At 47.0% G+C, this 19,947-nt stretch overlaps 1 protein-coding gene across 1 annotated transcript in view; it reads left to right on the top strand.

Annotated features, from left to right (window-relative positions):
• Nucleotides 1-19,947, top strand: part of LOC139232474 (prostaglandin G/H synthase 1-like) — a 165,595-nt gene that overhangs the window by 26,773 nt on the left and 118,875 nt on the right. The gene's annotated exons all lie outside the window — the stretch shown is intronic.

Consider the following 19,947-nt stretch of genomic DNA (forward strand, 5'->3'; position numbering starts at 1 on the left):
TACACTTATTAAATTTAGTGTCTAAACATTGGTACTTGTAAGACAACATTGTTTTTTGACTGATTTGATTGCGTATCAAAAGTATATACATAAACTTGTTGATCTTACAGGGGTGGGGAATGAAAACCAAGTCTGCAGGTGAATTGGGGTCAGAGGGCAAGGGATAAGTGGATCAGGACACAGAGATATATAATTCAGTCCCCGTTTTAAAGTTATGCATTCTGTCCTTATTTATGTATAATACTTAGGACGAGAAATTCTTTGCACCCTGGTTTTTGGTGATATTTCACCATATTTGGCAAAAAACCGGTCGGTGGGAACTTCGGACATCTTTTTGTGGTGGCACTTTCTACATACCACTGGGGAGAGGAGCGCCGCCTTGCAAGACCTGAAATAGCGTTTTCGCCCAAAATTTGGCTCTCTACGTACCCGTATTCTGCTCCCTTAATACCGACAGGAAGAAACCTGCGTTGCAGCCCTGCCAGCAACAGTAAGTATGAAGACCTGCAAAAAAGGTAAGTTAAAGTTTTTATTTTTTAATTCCTTTTCAGCGATTTAGTAGGTTTAGTGAATTTATTGATCCAAATTTTTTTTTTTTGGGTGTTTTTTCCCCCCTTCAAAGTCCTCTCTCGCAGTGCTATCGGCCTCGGACTAAAGTTGCCGAAATTCGGGGTTTGCGCCAAGAATCCTCGTGCAACGGCGATTTTTACCGCTGCGCAAATTAAAGGCTGAATATCCGGCCGCCTAACGGCAACGAAGCGAAAATAGTAATTTTGGCAAAAAAATTCAGTTTTCGCTGAAAAACGACTTTCTAGCCCTTAAATTTTATATTATTAATTATAGGCAAATGGCACATCTTACAGCGATTTGAGAAACAAAGAAAGTTAGTCAGAGCTTAAGAGTTGCTTTGCATTACAGGCTGAAGAGCTGAGAGATGCAAAACTGAGATGCAACTGCACCACCACTGGTGGGAGGGTGTAATTACAGCGTGACATGTTTATACAGCCCATTTCCATTATAAATGTAGTCATAAGGATTTACAGATAATTACATAGAATCTACAGCATGGAAACAGGACATTAGGCCCAACTGACCCATAACTGTGTTTATACTCCACATTAGCCTCTTCCCAAATATCTCTTTTTTTCCCCCCCCCCCCCCCATATTCCTTTATTCGCATCTCACTCGTGTATGCATCAATCCTCCCCTTAAATGTATCCATGCTACCTGCTGCAACCATTCCATGTGGCAGCAATTTCCACATTCTCTTCACTTTCTACATAAAGAAATTCCTCCTTAATTCTTTATTTGACCTGTTCGTGGCTATCTTTTATTTATGTCGCCTTATACTGGACTCACCTACAAGTGGAAACAATTTTTTTCACCTACAGTTTAGTATGCTTTTCTGTGTGGCCAATAAGTGCTTAGTATGTTTGATATTTTTAAGGGGTGCAGCACTCAGGTAAACTGTTCTTGGAGGCAAAGTACATACATGACGTTGAGATAAAATTGCTTCCCAGTATGTTTGTGTTTTTAGTAGAGGGGGTAATTGAGAAATAAAAGGAAAATACTGCAAATGCTGTAAAGCTGAAAGACAAATAGAACATTCTGCAGGCCCAATGGCTGGTATTTCAAAATGGCTGCCCTCGCAGAATGACTCTAGCCAAAACATTAACCCATCTTCCTCGCACCGATGCTGACCAGCACACTGTACAATTTCAGTCGCTGTTTTGAAACGCGTACAATTGTGCGACTGGAGAATGTACATCTGTAGTGCCTCTGTACCTTGTTACAAACTCACACGAGGCATGTATATATCAGACACGGTCACTCTGTGACCTTCACTTTATTCCCAGGACCAAAGAGTGCTGACCCTGGGTGGGACCTCCCCTTTTATACCTGGAAGCCCAGGTGAGGAGTGTCTCCCGCAAGCTCACCCCCTGTGGTCAGGGTGTGCATTTCAGGGGTACAGGTACAGTGTGGATGAGTTACAGTTACATAACTATTGTCATTGCAAGATGGTGAAATACATGACAACATCCAATCCCTGTCAGTCATGCTACAGGTAAGTGGATTTGAAGGGTATATTCAGACTGCAAGCTTAGCGTCGGTGTGAAGAGGTTTCTGTTCTGCACTGCGCTCAGCCTGCAGTGTAAATCCAGAGGCAGGCCCAGACCTGACTCCACAGAGGAGCAATGGAAAATCCTTGGAGGAGAGACTGCCATCGGGTGGCAAACCCTCCTGGATTGTCCCGGAGTCTCCAGGGATCAAAGATAAATCTACAGCGCACTGCTGGGAGCAGCCCTGGAGAAAAAACACCGCGGCATTAAAAATAATGGTGTTTTGTTTCTCATTTTCTCTGAACGTTTTCTTTATTAGTTGTAACGATATTTGAATTGGGGAAAGAAGTTGTTTGGTTGACGGTCAAGATTCATCCAATCTGGTAACAAAGAGTCTGCTTGCTTTCCGATTGATCGAGAAGGTGGTGCTCTGTGAGGATGGACGTGCTGGACGGCCAATAACGGGAGCGGGGCGGTTGAGGTGGGAGGTCATGTGATGAGCTGAAGGGAGTCAAGGGTTATGGGGAGCGGACAGGAAGTGGAGTTGTCAAGATCGGATCAGCCATGATCTTATTGAATGGCAGAGCAGGCTCGAGGAGCCAAATGTCCCACTCCTGCTCCTATTTCTTATGTTCTTATGAGACCTCCTGGAATTCGCCCAACTAGAGTTGGCACTCCAAGACTCCCACCACGTTTACATTTGACCCTCGATGGAGTGCAAATCCGTTGTCGAGTCAAACCTGGTTCACTAAGTGCTCAAGCCTGCCAATGAGTTAAAAGCCCTTTCCAGAGATGTAAATTTTAATTCTTTGCTACCAAAGCGGCAGCACAATTGGATCTCCAGCCAAGTGGAAGCCAGGTCCTGTAAACAGGATAATGCCTAGCTGGAAGCAAGTGCCAGGTTCCAGCTAGGCCATCATATCCTGCTTTACAGGACCTGGCTTCCACTTCATGGCAATAAATGATAGTGCTGGGGAATTTATTGTGGCAAGACAATTGGATTGAAATTATTTCCTTATCGTCATTCTGGCTGCTTTTGTGGTGCAGGCTGTTCGTTGCTAAACTTCCAAGGACTGAACCAGAAGGCAGAAGGCCTCAAACCGATGGCTGTGCCAATTTTTAAACATTTTAAGCGCCAACATTTTTGCGTGTGAATCTCTGAATGAGAAACACGTGAAACAAGTGCAGCTCACGGAGATATGAGAAACTATTGCAAACAGCAATGGTACTGCAAACAAGTCAGCGCCCTTCTGACATACGTTCTAGCTGCTTAGTGCTATACGTCTAGATGGCCAGCAAACTGAACGGACTGGAAATTAAATTGAAGTATCAGATTGCAATCGATTCCACAAAACATTGTTTAGAATAAAACCCGCAAATGACCTCTCATTATTCAATGCCATTTGATGCAGAATACAGAGCGTACGCAGACTCGGAGTGTTAATAATGCCTTTCCCATTTTTGGGCACCATAACACTAATAAATCCACGGCATTTGTAACACAGAGCAGGCCAAAAGTGAAGTGTTTTCCACTATTGCCTAATATCCTTTCCGTGTGTGTGTGTGCTGCTTACTCAGGGCTGCTGGATTCCATCAGAAAATTCCAATGAAAGGTCACATCAGGTTTTACTAAACAGGAATTCAAGGAGCTGTGAACTTTTAAACCTCCATGGTAGGGTGCGCCTGCTAATGTCCATTTCATTGGCAGCCTTTGGGTTTGAAGATAAGTCGCTAATTTCACTGCCTATGCAGTATGATTTTAATGATACTCATGTAAGTCAGAAAACTTTGCATGGTCAGGCAGTAAATGTGCAACAGATGGACAGGTGACATTTTGTTCTTTACTTTAGCAACCTACCCTGGTATATGGGCGTGCTGAGTATCCGTTCCAGGGCTTACAATCTGCCTTATATTTCCACAGTTGTTCCCGGTTTGTACAGGTACTGTACACCGGGCTGACCATGGTCACCACCTCCTGCTAGCCATGTTGCACTGCCCACCTTACTCCCATTTATCACCTCACCACCCATCAAAGGCTGTGCAGGACCATTGTTTGCCCACACACTGCGTTTCCCACTTCCATATTTTTGTGCCATCCTCTGTTTTATATTTTTATGCCGGCTGCTTCTTTCTCCACTAGATCTAGATTTTTCCCTGCCGAAATAATAATTTTCCCCTCCACGGCCTTTTGCTGTTTTCAATATTTGCCCCCCCACTGATTTTCAACAGCCATATAAAAAAAAAAAAATCCCCAGAATTTACAGCGACTTACCTTTAAGTGGCCACTTCCCTTATAATGGCTGCTGCAGCCCTTTACAGGTCATACAGAAATACCAGATGTTAAACCATACCACCATCGTGTGAGTTCTTAATGGTGGGCACACTTTGTAATGCTGCGTTGCTGCTCCCGAGTTGCGTTGTTGCTTAAGGCTCAGAAATGCCCTGTGCGTGCGATCTATTAGCTCTTGGATCTCCTGATTATTCTCATCAAACCAATCCTGGTGTTAACTGGTTGAGTGACCGAGCGTCTCTTTGCAGGCACTGGTTATGGAGGCCTGGAGGGCAGACTAAGCGCTGTGGGCATTCTGCATCTCGAGGTCATCAAGACACACAAGGTTAACTGTGAGGCGCTGACTGTATAGGGCTCTCTTAGCTGGGTCTGTAAATGCCCTGGCATTGACGTTTTTGCGGCACTGCTTCTGCTGCCCCCTCTGCTTTGGGGCTATGTTGATGTCAATGACGCATCGGATTAGGCGGTGGTCGTCCAGCAGTCGTCAGCTTCTGTCATGGCACGGGTGATGTGCAGATCCTTGCGATCCCTGGCTCGGAAAATGATATAGTCGAGCAGGTGCCTGTATTTGGAGCGACAGACCCAACCTCTGTCGTCGAGCTACAGTACGTGGACGACACCTGCGTCTGCGCACATACAGAGGCTGAACTCCAGGACATAGTCGACGTATTTACTGAGGCATACGAAAGCATGGGCCTTACGCTAAACATCAACAAGATAAAGGTCCTCCACCAGCCTGTCCTCGCCGCACAGCACTGTCTCCCAGTCGTCAAGATCCACAGTGCGGCCCTGGACAACGTGGACTACTTCCCACATCTCGGAAACCTCCTATCAACAAGAGCAGGCAATGATGACAAGATCCAACACTGCCTCCAGTGCACCAGTGCAGCCTTCGGCCGTCTGAGGAAACGAGTGTTTGAAGACCAGGCCCTCAAAACTGCCACCAAGCTCATGGTCTACAGGGCTGTAGTAATATCCGCCCTCCTGTATAGCTCAGAAACATGGACCATGTAGAGTAGACACCAAGTCGCTGGAAAAATACCACCCACAATGTCTCCGCAAAATCCCCTGGGAGGACAGATGCACCAACATTAGTGTCTCGACCAGGCCAACATCCCCAGCATCGAAGCACTGAGCACACTTGATCAGCTCTGCTGGACGGGCCACAGTGTTCACATGCCAGACACGAGACTCATAGAAACATAGAAAATAGGTGCAGGAGTAGGCCATTCAGCCCTTCGAGCCTGTACCACCATTCGATAAGATCATGGCTGATCATTCCCTCAGTACCCCTTTCCTGCTTTCTCTCCATACCCCTTGATCCCTTTAGCCGTAAGGGCCATATCTAACAGCCTCTTGAATATATCCAATGAACTGGCATCAACAACTCTCTGCGGTAGGGAATTCCACAGGTTAACAACTCTCTGAGTGAAGAAGTTTCTCCTCATCTCAGTCCTAAATGGCCTACCCCTTATCCTAAGACTATGTCCCCTGGTTCTGGACTTCCACAACATCGGGAACAATCTACCCGCATCTAACCTGTCCTGTCCCTTCCCGTCAGAATCTTATATGTTTCTATGAGATCCCCTCTCATCTTTCTAAACTCCAATGTATAAAGGGCCAGTTGATCCAGTCTCTCCTCATATCTCAGTCCTGCCATCCTGGGAATCAGTCTGGTGAACCTTCGCCGCTCTCCCTCAATAGCAAGAACATCCTTCCTCAGATTAGGAGACCAAAATTGAACACAATACTCCAGGTGTGGCCTCACCAAGGCCCTGTACAACTGTACCTCCCTGCCCCTGTACTCCAATCCCCTCGCTATGAAGGCCAACATGCCATTTGCTTTCTTAACCGCCTGCAGTACCTGCATGCCAACCTTCAATGACTGATGTACCATGACACCCAGGTCTCGTTGCACCTTCCTTTTTCCTAATCTGCCACCATTCAGATAATATTCTGTCTTTGCGTTTTTGCCCCCAAAGTGGATAACCTCACATTTATCCACATTATACTGCATTTGCCCACTCACCTAACCTGTCTAAGTCATCCTGCAGCCTCTTAGCGTCCCCTTCACAGCTCACACCGCCACCCAGTTTAGTGTCATCTCCCAAAGCAAGCGCTCTACTCGGAACTCCTTCATGGCAAACGAGCCAAAGGTGGACAGAGGAAACATTACAAGGACACCCTCAAAAACTCCCTGATAAAGTGCAACATCCCCATTGACACCTGGGAGTCCCTGGCCAAAGACCGCCCTAAGTAGAGGAGGTGCATCTGGGAGGGTGCTGAGCACCTCGAGTCTCACACTGAGAGCGTGCAGAAATCAAGCGCAGGCAGCGGAAGGAGCGTGCGGCAAACCAGTCCCACCCACCCCTTTCCTTCAACCACTATCTGTCCCACCTGTAACGGACTGTGGCTCTCGTATTGGACTGTTCAACCACCTAAGAACTCATGTTAAGAGTGGACGCAAGTCTTCCTCGATTCCGAGGAACTGCCTATGATGATGACGATGATGCATACTTTGTGTTGAGAGCTGTCCATGAATATGTAATTAGGGCTTACACCAGAAGACCAAGTGAGGTGTACCGTGTGCATTATATGTGGATACAAAGCTTGTTGCACAGCCTTTGCTGTGAAGAAGTGCAGATGTCAGCCCATCTTCCCTGTAATAGTTATCCTGCAGTATCCAACATGGTTGTGGACTTTAGGGGAAATTTTAGTGCATGAAAGTGGGAGCGGGTGGGGGAATAAAAGTTTTTAAATTCTGAACCACTTCCGGATTTTACGGAGCTGGGACAAGGGGCAGGTACCCAATCCACTCCCAGGGTTGGCGATTTAACTCTGTTCATGAGGCTGGCAGTCTGTGATTGAACCTGCTTTGCAGGTGTTACAGTGGGCGGCCGGGTTTCCCAAACCTCGGGAAACCCGGCAGCGGAAGAGAGGCGAGGACAGCTTCAGGGAGAAGGTTAAGTGCTTCACAGCACTGCTTGTGGGCCAGGAGAAGCAGGAGTTCTTCCTCCAGTCCACCATGTACCCCTGATCATAGCCCCCCCCCCCTCCCCCTACATATAACACCACCTTGGGGGTCAGTGGTCAGGGATCAGACCACCCCTGGGATCAAAGCCCCCCCCCCCTGCCCCCACCTCCTGGGGTCGGAGATCAGATCCCGCCAGGTTGTGGATCGGACCTGCCTGCTCCTGCGGTCTGTTCCGGAGTGCTCTCCACCCCACTGGACACCAAGCCTATCAGTCAGGCTGACATCTGGGCTGGGAACATGCCAAGGACAGCATGCGGAGACACCCGGATGTCTGAAACTCCATTCCCCTCTCCTCCCACCCGCCCGCCTACATAACCCACCCCTGATAATATCCAGGCCTTTGAGTCTGTTGTCATTTGTTCAATAGTACTGTTTTCCAAATGTTTAAACTGTGCCATCAACACATGTGGATGTCTATAAAAATACCGTCATGTCTGAACACAGCAAAAGTAGGCTCACTGAAAAGAATACGTTGACTCAAATTTTCCTGATACTTTAATTATCCTCCAGAAACTTGTCAGAAACGTTGATGCTTCATTGCTTCCATCGATCTTGTGTTGTTGCCAACAGAATGACGGTGCCCTTTTAATGTAAAGTTGCAGGACCTTAACGGCACATTGAAGTCTAAATTCAACATTGTTGTGCCCGATTTAAGAGTGTAAAACAGATATAATGATAGATTTAGCACTGGAAAGACCAGCGCCCGATTTGCGTCTGGGCCACTGCTAAGTTCAGCAGGGCCTCTTTTTAGGCAGCTGCTGTGGACGCCACAATTAACCACAGGCCTCATTTCAATGTTGAAATGAAATGAGGCTCCTGCACGCATTTCCAGATCCGTTCCCAAAACTGGTGAAAAGTAGTCGCAGATTGCGTCAGCGCAAAGGTCAACCAGTGTTTCAGGCTCAACAGCAGCCTAACCAGTGCTCCTCCTGCCTCCACAGTAACACTACAGCCACTCGAGGCTTGCATTTCCTCCCAGCCCCCTCTTTCACACCCGCCCCCCCCACCTGTAAACTTACCTGTTTAATGTAAATACATATTATTGTTGTGCACCATGGACGGTGACTGAGCTGGCCAAAATTCAAAGGCCCCGGACAGACGAACTGCCCTCGGGCACTTGATTGATGCTCGTGACTCGCTGAAATGATGACGAGGCCTTTGGACAAATTTAGCATGGTCCTCAGGCCTGCCTGCTCCTCTGCTGGGTGCTGCATGGATCACGCCCAGTTCCGGGCACGATTGAATTTAAAGCCCTCAATAGCTGCACGCAGGGTCATCACAAGACCAAATGTGGATGTTCTGGAGTGATCTCTGAATTAAACCAAGCTCAAGAAAGCAAACATCCATTATAAAAGTTCATAATGCACCAGTTACAGCAGTGGACGGAACAGGATTTGGAGTAGTGCCTCAAGCGAAAACATTCTTTTAAAAACACAGCAGTCAAACTCTGGAGTGCTTTGAAGCATTGCCCATTACCCAGTTCAGTCTGGAGAATTGAATTCGGTGCAGCGTTCATTCAGACGTACAGGTTTTGACCAGAGAACTCAACTTAAATTACTTAACATGAATTCCAAAAAAAATCAAAGCCTGCATTGGAGGAAGCTACATTCTACAATGGTGGAGTACAGGCCTGTCCAGACTAGACCTGTTTCATATCCTTATCTTGGATTTCAAAACATACGGAATATTTCTCTGCTCTGTAAGAAATTTGAACCTAAACTGACCCATACACTAGAGCTATCTCTCAAACATCTGCCTCTCCCCTGAAGGCCCAGCTGTTTGAGATGTATAGCATTATGGGGGTTAACCCTACGCGCTCACAGGAACCTGGCAGTTAAAATTGCCCCGGCTCTTACCTGTCTGAAAGCTGCCGTGATCGCAACATCTGCAATTTTAACCCACCCGCTCTCCTGAACAGGCAGCAAGGACAGGCGCCCGGAGCCAACAGGGTCCTTCTTTACATGGACATGTTGCGACCCGATGACATCATCGAGACCCGACTGTAATTTTAACTCCGGCCTGAGCAAAGAGTCCACCTCGGGTCCCAGATTTGATCCAAGGGCTCGGCTGATGCCAAAGGGGGCAGTGTTTGAGTCACTACAGTGGCCCTGGGCTAGGAACAGAAACATCAGCCAGGCTTCCTGCTCTTGATCACTACCCAGTGGCCCCTGCAGGCCGAGAGCATGTGTTAATAGGAGGACCTCATCAGGCTGAATTGTGATGGCTCCAGTGATTGAATAGGTTCCAGCATTTATTGTCAAGGTGAGGTACATTGGCGAGTTACAGGTGGGCACTTAGCACTTGTGGAATCGTATCCCTGCACGGAGTTACCTTTAGGTGAGGCGAGGCACGGTAAGATTACAGAAACATATCTGTGTCAATCCCTTTTGGCAAATCACGTAGACGGGAACCCTGGGTTTAGTATTCATTTTTGTCCCAAACTGATCCCATCCCCTCAAACTTCAACTCTTACCCAAACCACTGACATTCCTGTAAAAGTCTACAGCTTTAAATGCCAGTCCTGGGTGCATCGATTATATAAAAATTATCTAAACTGTTTTGCAAGATCACAGAGCAATGTTTAGCCTTGGTGTACAGCCAACAAAACATGCCGTGAGGAATTTTAACCCCTGTCAAATTTATTTTCGGCTATCCGCTAGGCATGTGGGCTGTGTACTTCAGAGCTGGACTCATTATCATCATAGGCAGTCCCTGTGAATTGAGGAAGACTTGCTGCCACTCTAAAAATTAGTTCTTAGGTGACTGAACAGTCCAATACGAGAGCCACAGTCCCTGCCACAGGTGGGACAGATAGTCGTTGAGGGAAGGGGTGGGTGGGACAGGTTTGTCACATGCTCCTTCCGCTGCCTGCGCTTGATTTCTGCATGCTCTCGGCGATGAGACTCGAGGTGCTCAGTGCCCTCCCAGATGCACTTCCTCCACTTAGGGCGGTCTTTGGCCAGGGACTCCCAGGTGTCAGTGGGGATGTTGCACTTTATCAGCGAGGCTTTGAGGATGTCCATGTAGCGTTTCTGCTGCCCACCTTTGGCTCGTTTGCCGTGAAGGAGTTCCGAGTAGAACACTTGCTTTGGGAGCCTCGTGTCTGGCATGCGAACTATGTGGCCTGCCCAACGGATCAGATCAAGTGTGGTCAGTACTTCAATGCTGGGGATGTTGGCCTGGTCGTGGACACTAATGTTGGTGCGTCTGTCCTCCCAGGGGATTTGTAGGATCTTGTGGAGACATCGTTGGTGGTATTTCTCCACAGACTTGATGTGTCTACTGTACATGGTCCATGTCTCTGAGCCAAACAGGAGGGCGAGTATTACTACAGCCCTGTAGACCATGAACTTGGTGGTGGATTTGAGGGCCTGGTCTTCAAACACTCTTTTCCTCAGGTGGCTGAAGGCTGCGCTGGCGCACTGGAGGCGGTGCTGAATCTCGTCGTCAATGTCTGCACTCGTTGATAAGAGGCTCCCGAGGTATGGGAAGTGGTCCACGTTGTCCAGGGCCACGCCGTGGGTCTTGATGACTCGGGGGCAGTGTTGTGCGGCGAGGACAGGCTGATGGAGGACCTTTGTCTTACGGATGTTTAGCGTAAGGCCCATGTTTTCGTACGCCTCAGTAAATACTATCAATTAGCTCACGGCTCTGCCTGAGGTACTTCAGTACCAAGTGTGTTCATCATCAGATTATTTGTATCTTGGGGCCCAAAATTCTCCACCATTTAGCTAACAGTGTTTTTTGGAGCTAACTTAATTTTGCAAGTTTCGCCAATGTTATAATGCCGTCCTGAACAGATAAAAGCTGATTTTTTGTGTTAACATTTTTATGACATCACTCTGGGTTAAACCCACCCATAATGCTATTTTTGGCCATTTTTGCGAGTTTCACCAATAAGGATTTTTTTTAAACGGTGCTGGGAACGCTTTGTAAAACCTTACTGTACTGAGTCGGAGTTACAGACACCATCTTGTTCAACGGAGCTGAGTTATAAAGGGAGGGAACAAGACTTATCCAAACTAATTAAAAATGTTTGCTTGTGCGGAGGCAAAAGAGAAACTTTATTTATTGCAGTAAATGGCGAGTTGAAGTTCCACCACCGAACCGGTGCTCACCGGGCTCGAGGCACGCCTGGGCGGAGCGCCGGCAGGATCACTCCTTCAGCCGGACGCAGGAGCTCGGCGCTCCGCTTCCAAAGAAGCCCGGGGGGTGGGAGGTGGAAGCCAAGCCGGGGATAGGGGTGGCAACAGGGGGGCCATTTGGCCAGGGATAGGGGCAGCAGCGGGGGGGGGGGGTCATTCGGCCAGGGATGGGGCGGGAGGTTGGGGGGGGGGCATTCGGCCAGGGATAGGGTGACAGCGAGGGGGTCATTCGGCCAGGGATGGGGTGGGAGGTTGGGGGGGGGCATTCGGCCAGAGATAGGGTGACAGCGAGGGGGTCATTCGGCCAGGGATGGGGTGGGAGGTTGGGGGGGGGCATTCGGCCAGAGATAGGGTGACAGCGGGGGGGTCATTCGGCCAGGGATGGGGTGGGAGGTTGGGGGGGGGGGGCATTCGGCCAGAGATAGGGTGACAGCGGGGGGGTCATTCGGCCAGGGATGGGGTGGGAGGTTGGGGGGGGGGCATTCGGCCAGAGATAGGGTGACAGCGGGGGGGTCATTCGGCCAGGGATGGGGTGGGAGGTTGGGGGGGGGGGCATTCGGCCAGAGATAGGGTGACAGCGGGGGGGGGTCATTCGGAAGGGATGGGGCGGGAGGTTGGGGGGGGGGGGGGTCATTCGGCCAGGGATGGGGCGGGAGGTTGGGGGGGGGGGTCATTCGGCCAGGGCTGGGGCGGGTGGGGGGGGGGGGGGATCAGGTACGGCATTCGACCAGGAAAAGGAGTGACTGCGGGGGGCCATTTGGCCTGGGATAGGGGCGGCAGCGGGGAGCCATTTGCGAGCTGTGGGCTGGGATGGGGAGTTTCAGCATCGAAGCACTCCCAGGGCAGGTACAGCACGGATACAAAAACAAAATACTGCAGATGCTGGAATCTGGAATAAAAACAGAAAATGCTGGCAATCTCAGCGGGTTAGCGACAGAGTAAAGCTCTACAATTACACATTAACCTGGAAACCTAAATGCTTGGGCATGCGTAGAACGGGGCCTCAGTTTTTCGGCGCATATGTTAACCGCTACCCTCAGAGGCCAGAGGTCTTTCTGCGCTACGCCAAATTCAAAGAGAAAAGTGGCGAAACTTCGGACTTTTTTTTTTGCCGCAAATTCGGCGTAAAAAATCGGCCGTCAATCTGAAATAGCGGCAAAAAAATTCAATGTGGAATTTTGGGCCCACAGTCCCAGACTGTAAGGGTTTGTGTGTATCGATCTGCGGAGGACTCTGCCCTATTCAGTCGAAGTTAACGTTGCGACATTTTCTGCGAGGTAGATGGGAATATTCTGTGTTTTGCACTTGCTGGTATCAATTTGAAAATGACCTGAGATCCAATAAATCATGAATTCAGCCTTCATCTACTCAAAATAAATGGAGGCATTTGCAATTGTCCAACAATCTGACTTTGAGCTTCCCTTCCTGCTCCCATTGATGGGAATCTTTGACTGAGCCACTGGATTTACGTGTTTAAAATGACGAACTGCAGTTTTAAAAATCCATATACACATACAATAGTACATTGATTTGGAGTTCAGCATTGTGCCACACTGTCTCATCAAACACAGGAGAGAGCAAGAAAGTGTGAGGTCATGCACTTTGGCAGAAAAATTCAAAGAGCAAGTTATTATTTAAATGGAGAAAGATTGCAAAGTGCTGCAGTACAGCGGGACCTGGGGGTACTTGTGCATGAAAAACAAAAGGTTAGTATGCAGGTACAGCAAGTAATCAGGAAGGCCAATGGAATCTTGGCCTTTATTGCAAAGGGGATGGAGTATAAAAGCAGGGAAGTCTTGCTACAGTTATACAGGGTATTGGTGAGGCCTCACCTGGAATACTGCATGTAGTTTTGCTTTCCATATTTACGAAAGGATATACTTGCTTTGGAGGCAGTGCAGAGAAGGTTCACTAGGTTGATTCCAGGGATGAGGGGGTTGACTTATGAGGGTAGGTTGGGCCTCTACTCATTGGAATTCAGAAGAATGAGAGGTGATCTTATCGAAATGTATAAGATTATGAGAGGGCTTGACAAGGTGGATGCAGAGAGGATGTTTCCACTGATAGGGGAGATTAGAACTAGAGGGCATAATCTTAGAATAAGGGGCCGCCCATTTAAAACAGAGATGAGGAGAAATTTCTTCTCGAGAGTTGTAAATCTGTGGAATTCACTGCCTCAGAGAGCTGTGGAAGCTGGGACATTGAATAAATTTAACACAGAAACAGACAGATCCTTAAATGATAAGGGGATAAGGGGTTATGGGAGCGGGCGGGGAAGTGGAGCTGAGTCCATGATCAGATCAGCCATGATCTTATTGAATGACGGAGCAGGCTCGAGGGGCCGTATGGCCTAATCCTGTTCCTATTTCTTATGTTCTTACATAGAAACATAGAAAATACGTTCATGTGTAGGCCATTCGGCCCTTCGAGCCTGTACCACCATTCAATATGATCATGGCTGATCATGCAACCTCAGTATCTCTTTCCTGCTTTCTCTCCATCCATAACCTCTTGATCCCTTTTGCCGTAAGGGCCACATCTAACTCCCTTTTGAATATATCTAACGAACTGGCCTCAACAACTTTCTGTGGTAGAGAATTCCACAGGTTCACAATTCTCTGAGTGAAGAAGTTTCTCCTCATCTCAGTCCTAAATGGCTTACCCCTTATCCTAAGACTATGTCCCCTGGTTCTGGACTTCCCCAACATTGGGAACATTCTTCCTGCATCTAACCTGTCCAGTCCCGTCAGAATCTTATACGTTTCTATAAATTCCCCTCTCATCCTTCTAAACTCCAGTGTATAAAGGCCCAGTTGATCCAGTCTCTCCTCATATGACAGTCCAGCCATCCCTGGAATCATTCTGATGAATCTTCGCTGCACTCGCTCAATAGCAAGAACGTCCTTCCTCCGATTAGGAGACCAAAACTGTACACAATATTCCAGGTGAGGCTGGGGGCGGCTGTTAGGGTTCAGCTGTGATCTTAAGAGATTTTGGTAATTCTCTGTAAAGGGGCATGGTTGTGGCACCTGCCTTTTTGTGAGAAAATATCATCAGCGTTCCTCTGCCAATCCAGGGTGCAACATTAGTGTTTGTAGTCTCCCTTTCATCTCCAGCACACAATCACAGAACGGGTGTTCAGGTCAGCATTGGAAAGGAGCGTGATTATTGCTAAGTGTGTGCGTGGTTTTATGCTGCAAATTTGGCTCTGAACAAAATGTTAATTCTCAGTTTTTAAAAACATGTTGCACAAAACACAGAGTTTAAATGTGAACAATATTTGTTCCCTCTTGTTTTTATTTCTCTCCCTGAGACTACATTGCTTCATCATTACCTTTTTTATTCCTTTGATGTTTACAAAGTGGCTTGTAAAGATGACTCAGGCTGATCAAGTTAATGAAATAGTGTCCTGAACTTTACCCAGTTCGGTCACAGAAGGAGACCATTTGGCCTGTCGAATCCATGACATAGCCTGGAGAGATTTTCTAGTGCTGGATTCAAAAAAATAACGTACAGGATTCTGGTTAAATGTAAAAAATAAATCTGTTTATTAATTTGTATAGTACAGTTGTACTTAACTTAACTTTTAACTTTAATAACTTTAATAAATTTTGTATTAAACTTTTCAATGAAGAAACAAACAAACAAGCCATCTCTCCTCCCCCTTCGTGCCGTGTGCCACTCCTGCCCCTGATACTGCCTCTACCCCTACCCGTGCCCGTTGTTGCAGACTTCTGCTTCTGAACAACCGCCACCTCCCCCCTCCCTCCCACCTCGCCCCCCGGACCCCAAGGTTTTTCTGTTTTCTTTCCGACGGCGCGCTTGTTGTTGGTGGGTTGCGACAGGGACAGACCTAGCAGACGTCATTGTGGAAGGCCCGGGTTCCTCTTCGGACTCTTCTTCAGTCGGTGGATCAAACCCTGACTTTGGTCTGCGGGTTAGAATAATAGTGGCAGCCTGGGTGTTCCCCCTTATTGCTGCTGCTACCTCTGATATCCCCTCATTCATTTGTCCCGACAGTGTTGCCACCTCTGATGACAGTCCTGCAATTTCTCCCCTCACCTCCCCCATTCTTCCAGCCAGTGTTGCTACTTCAAGTACCAGTCCTGCTAATTCTACCCTCCTCCCCACCCCCCCCCCACCCATGGTTTCCAGGAGCGATCTCGTTAGCTGGATGCTCTCCCCACTCATCCCCACGAGCTCTCCTATGTTCCCTGCATCCTGTATTTCAGGTTCAGCTCTCCCTCCCACCCTCCTCTGCCATCTCCCAGGTGTGGCTTGCTGCGACACACTGGGACCCGCAGCCTCAAACGGTACACCTTGAAATGTCGGGTCAGTTGAATCGCTCAGGAGAGGGCTTGGAATCCTCGAGGGGTTCACCAGCTCCAATTCCAGTGTAACTATCTCCTGCTGCCCTTAATTCTTCTGATTTAGATGAACAATATCTGGACTGACGGCATCCTGATCATGCTGTTCTTCTACTAAAAAAGGAGGGAGAGAGAAAATGGGGAATTATAGACCAGTCAGCCTGATATCGGTAGTAGGGAAAATGTTGGAATCCATTATTAAAGATATAATAGCAGTGGATTTGGAAAGCAGTGACAGGATTGGTCCAAGTCAACATGGATTTATGAAAGGGAAATCATGCTTGACAAATCTTCTAGAATTTTTTGAGGATGTAACTAGTAGAGTGGACAAGGGAGAACCAGTGGATGTGGTGTATTTGGACTTTCAAAAGGCTTTTGACAAGGTCCCACACAAGAGATTGGTGTGCAACATTAAAGCACATGGTATTGGGGGTAATGTATTGACGTGGATAGAGAACTGGTTGGCAGACAGGAAGCAGAGAGTCGGAATAAATGGGTCCTTTTCAGAATGGCAGGCAGTGACCAGTGGGGTACCGCAAGGTTCAGTGCTGGGACCCCAGCTATTTACAATATACATTAATGATTTAGATGAAGGAATTGAATGTAATATCTCCAAGTTTGCAGATGACACTAAATTGGGTGGTGGTGTGAGCTATAAGGAGGATGCTAAGAGGCTGCAGGGTGACTTGAACAGGTTAGATGAGTGGGGAAAAAAGCATGGCAGATGCAGTATAATGTGGATAAATGTGAGGTTATCCACTTTGGTGGCTAAAACAGGAAGGCAGAATATTATCTGAATGGTGACAGATTAAGAAAAGAGGAGGTGCAACGAGACCTGGGTGTCATGGTACATCAGTCATTGAAAGTTGGCAAGCAGGTACAGCAGGCGGTGAAGAAGACAAATGGCATGTTGGCCTTCATAGCTAGAGGACTTGAGTATAGGAACAGGGAGGTCTTACTGCAGTTGTACAGAGCCTTGGTGAGGCCACATCTGGAATATTGTGTTCAATTTTGGTCTCCTAATCTGAGGAAGGACGTTATTGCTATTGAGGAAGTGCAGCGAAGGTTCACCAGACTGATTCCCGGGATGGCAGGACTGTAATATGAGGAGAGACTGGATCAACTGGGCTTCTATTCACTGGAGTTTCGAAGAATGAGAGGGGATCTCATAGAAACATTTAAAATTCTGATGGGATTGGACAGGTTAGAGGCAGGAAGAATGTTCCCGATGCTGGGGAAGTCCAGAACCAGGGGTCACAATCTAAGTATAAGGGGTAAGCTACTTGGAATCGAGATGAGGAGAAACTTCTTCACTCAGAGAGTTGTTAACCTGTGGAATTCTCTACCGCAGAAAGTTGTTGAGGCCAGTTCGTTAGATATATTCAAAAGGGAGTTAGATATGGCCCATATGGCTAAAGGGATCAAGGGGTATTGAGGTGAATGATCAGCCATGATTTATTGAATGGTGGTGTAGGCTCTAAGGGCCGAATGGCCTACTCCTGTACCTATTTTCTATGTTTGTTTCAGATGCAACATCTACAAAACATAACAGAGCAGATGCTTGGTTAGCAGCAGGGGAGGAAGAGGAAGTGTAGCCAACCCACGCAGTAAACATTTAGCCAACACATACTGTGCAATTTGCATGGCTTATCCTCTGTCGGTAACCTGGGCACAGCGTCCACATTGGTGGTTGATCGTCTCCTGCGAGATTGAATCACATCAGCGATCCTCTGTTCCACGGCTGTTAGTTTCAGCCTACTTACCGGACCTCCTGCAGTTTTTGACCTTTCTCGGATGATCCGTGGCACCATCTTCTCAAAGATGAAAACAGAACTTTTTAAGAGAGAGTCCTTCTGCGCGCGAGCACACGCACACATTAGTCACATTTGCAAATGTTATTCTCGCCTGCAGCTCGGGGTAATGGTACAATGAATTAAACTCTTCTGCAACTTGGTCCCAAACTTTTGCGAGTTCAGAGTACAGAGCGTTCAGTTTCTTTTAGCCCATTCTCCCTTTGTTTTCAAGCACATCCCATCTCCTCTCAATTATGTCTACTAGGGCCTCAATTTCTTCTGCTAGCAATCTCTTGGCCCTTACAGCTTCCCCTTTCCTTTCTCCTTCTCTGTCCCTTTCTCCTTCTCTGTCCCTTTCTCCTTCTCTGTCCCCTTCCCTTGCATCCATCTTTTGTTTGAAGCTGTATTTTCAATCTGTAAATCCAGCTCTGATACCACTGTTGATCCAGACCAGGCAGACCCAACACGCGTTGAGAGTGACTTTATTTTCCCAGCGCATGCGCAGTGATTTTTTGGCGCACATTACAAGCTCCGCCCCCGGAATTGCCTTCGGGTAGCCTGACGCTAAAAATAACTTCTGCTTTGTGGAAAGTGCCGGTATTTTTTAGCACAAACCGGGGGGAAAAAAATGTACGTTATTGTATGTGGGCGCCAAAAATCGTGAAGGTGGAAAATCGGCACCTTACCAACTGAACTTAATAACAAACACTTCAACGGAAATTGGGAGAGATATATAATGAGCAAATGAATCACCCGTTTTACATTATTACCCAAAGTCAAAAACCCTCAATATGTCCACAGGAGCTATCAGTCTTTTTCTATTTGACTGTTACTGGGTATGGCTTATTTATTGAGTTACATCGAGTCTAAAGCACAGAAACAGGCCATTCTGCTCAACGGGTCTATGCCGTTGTTTATGCTCCACACGAGCCTCCTCCCACCTTACTTTATCGAACCCCATCAGCAAATCCTTCTATTCCTTTCTCCCTTATGTGTTTATCTAGTTTCCCTTTAAATGCATCAATGGAACTTACCTCAACTGTTCCGTGTGGTAGTGCAATCCACATTCTTACTGTGCTCTGGGTAAAGAAGTTTCTCCTGAATTCCCGATTGAATTTATTAGTGACTATCTACAGTCTCTAGTTTTGTTCTCCCCCACAAGTGGAAACATTTCCTCTATGTCTATTCTATCGAACCCTTTCATTATCTTAAAGACCTCGATCAGGTCACTCCTCAGCCTTCTCTTTTCGAGAGAGAAGAGGCCCAGCCTGGTTTAGTCTTTCCTGATAGTTAAACCTCTCAGTTCTGTTATCACCTGTGTGAATCTTTGTTGCTCCTTCTCCAACGCCACCGTTCGAGTGCGCCCTCAGTATTGCAGCTCCACAGGAACAGGGCAGCTGTTACAACCGCTCTGATGCAGCTTTCTCTCACGTACATAGTTTGTCCACGCCAGCTGGAAATCCTCAGCACCCAAGGCCCAGGTGACATTTTCAGCTCAAACCCCAGGCCCCAGAACAGATGTACAAGGTCAGAAGGTTAAACTTCTTGCAGGCATTTCTAACTTGAAGTGCACAATAGTATTGGTAGGTTTTGTGATTGTTATTCAGAATTGTGTCATATTTTGTGTTTATTCTTCAATAAATATTATTTCGAGCTGTATACATTGAGTGAAAGAGAAAAATGGGAACAGTGCAAAATAATTATTTGAGTGGTTTCATTTGACTGTTGAGTGGAAATTACTGGTTCAGGAACAATAGCTTTGAACATAAAAATTGAAGGATTTCATTGTTCGATTTTCTATTAATTATTTGTTCCGTATTGGTATTTTTGCCAAGTTTTATTTTGTCAGCTGGATAGATTAACAGTTTTTATGCTCTATGAATCTGGGCAGCTTAGGTTTCAGAGATCAGGCTTTCAGGTGTGAGACCTAACGGAAGGGTCCATACTGCAGACGTTTAATTCTATAGGTAGGTGCGATTGAGAACACATGGCCCTTCAGTACTCATCACTCCACTGCTAGAGATTCTTCACTTTCTGTGTATCATTCCCAACAACAGCAAGGACAAGCCATTTATAGTGCTTTAAATATTGATATTATTTTCAGATTCTTTCATTAGGACTCGGCCAATCTACTGGGAAATATCACGTGTCTAAAAACCCGAAGAAAAAATATATTTTACAAATCTTTGAAGTGAAGCATTAAATACTAAAAAAGGGGCAGCTCTAGTTGTATTAAATATTAAACTGATGCAATGGTA

The sequence above is a fragment of the Pristiophorus japonicus genome, chromosome 20 (genome assembly GCF_044704955.1).
Source record: "Pristiophorus japonicus isolate sPriJap1 chromosome 20, sPriJap1.hap1, whole genome shotgun sequence".
Classification (NCBI taxonomy): domain Eukaryota; kingdom Metazoa; phylum Chordata; class Chondrichthyes; family Pristiophoridae; genus Pristiophorus; species Pristiophorus japonicus.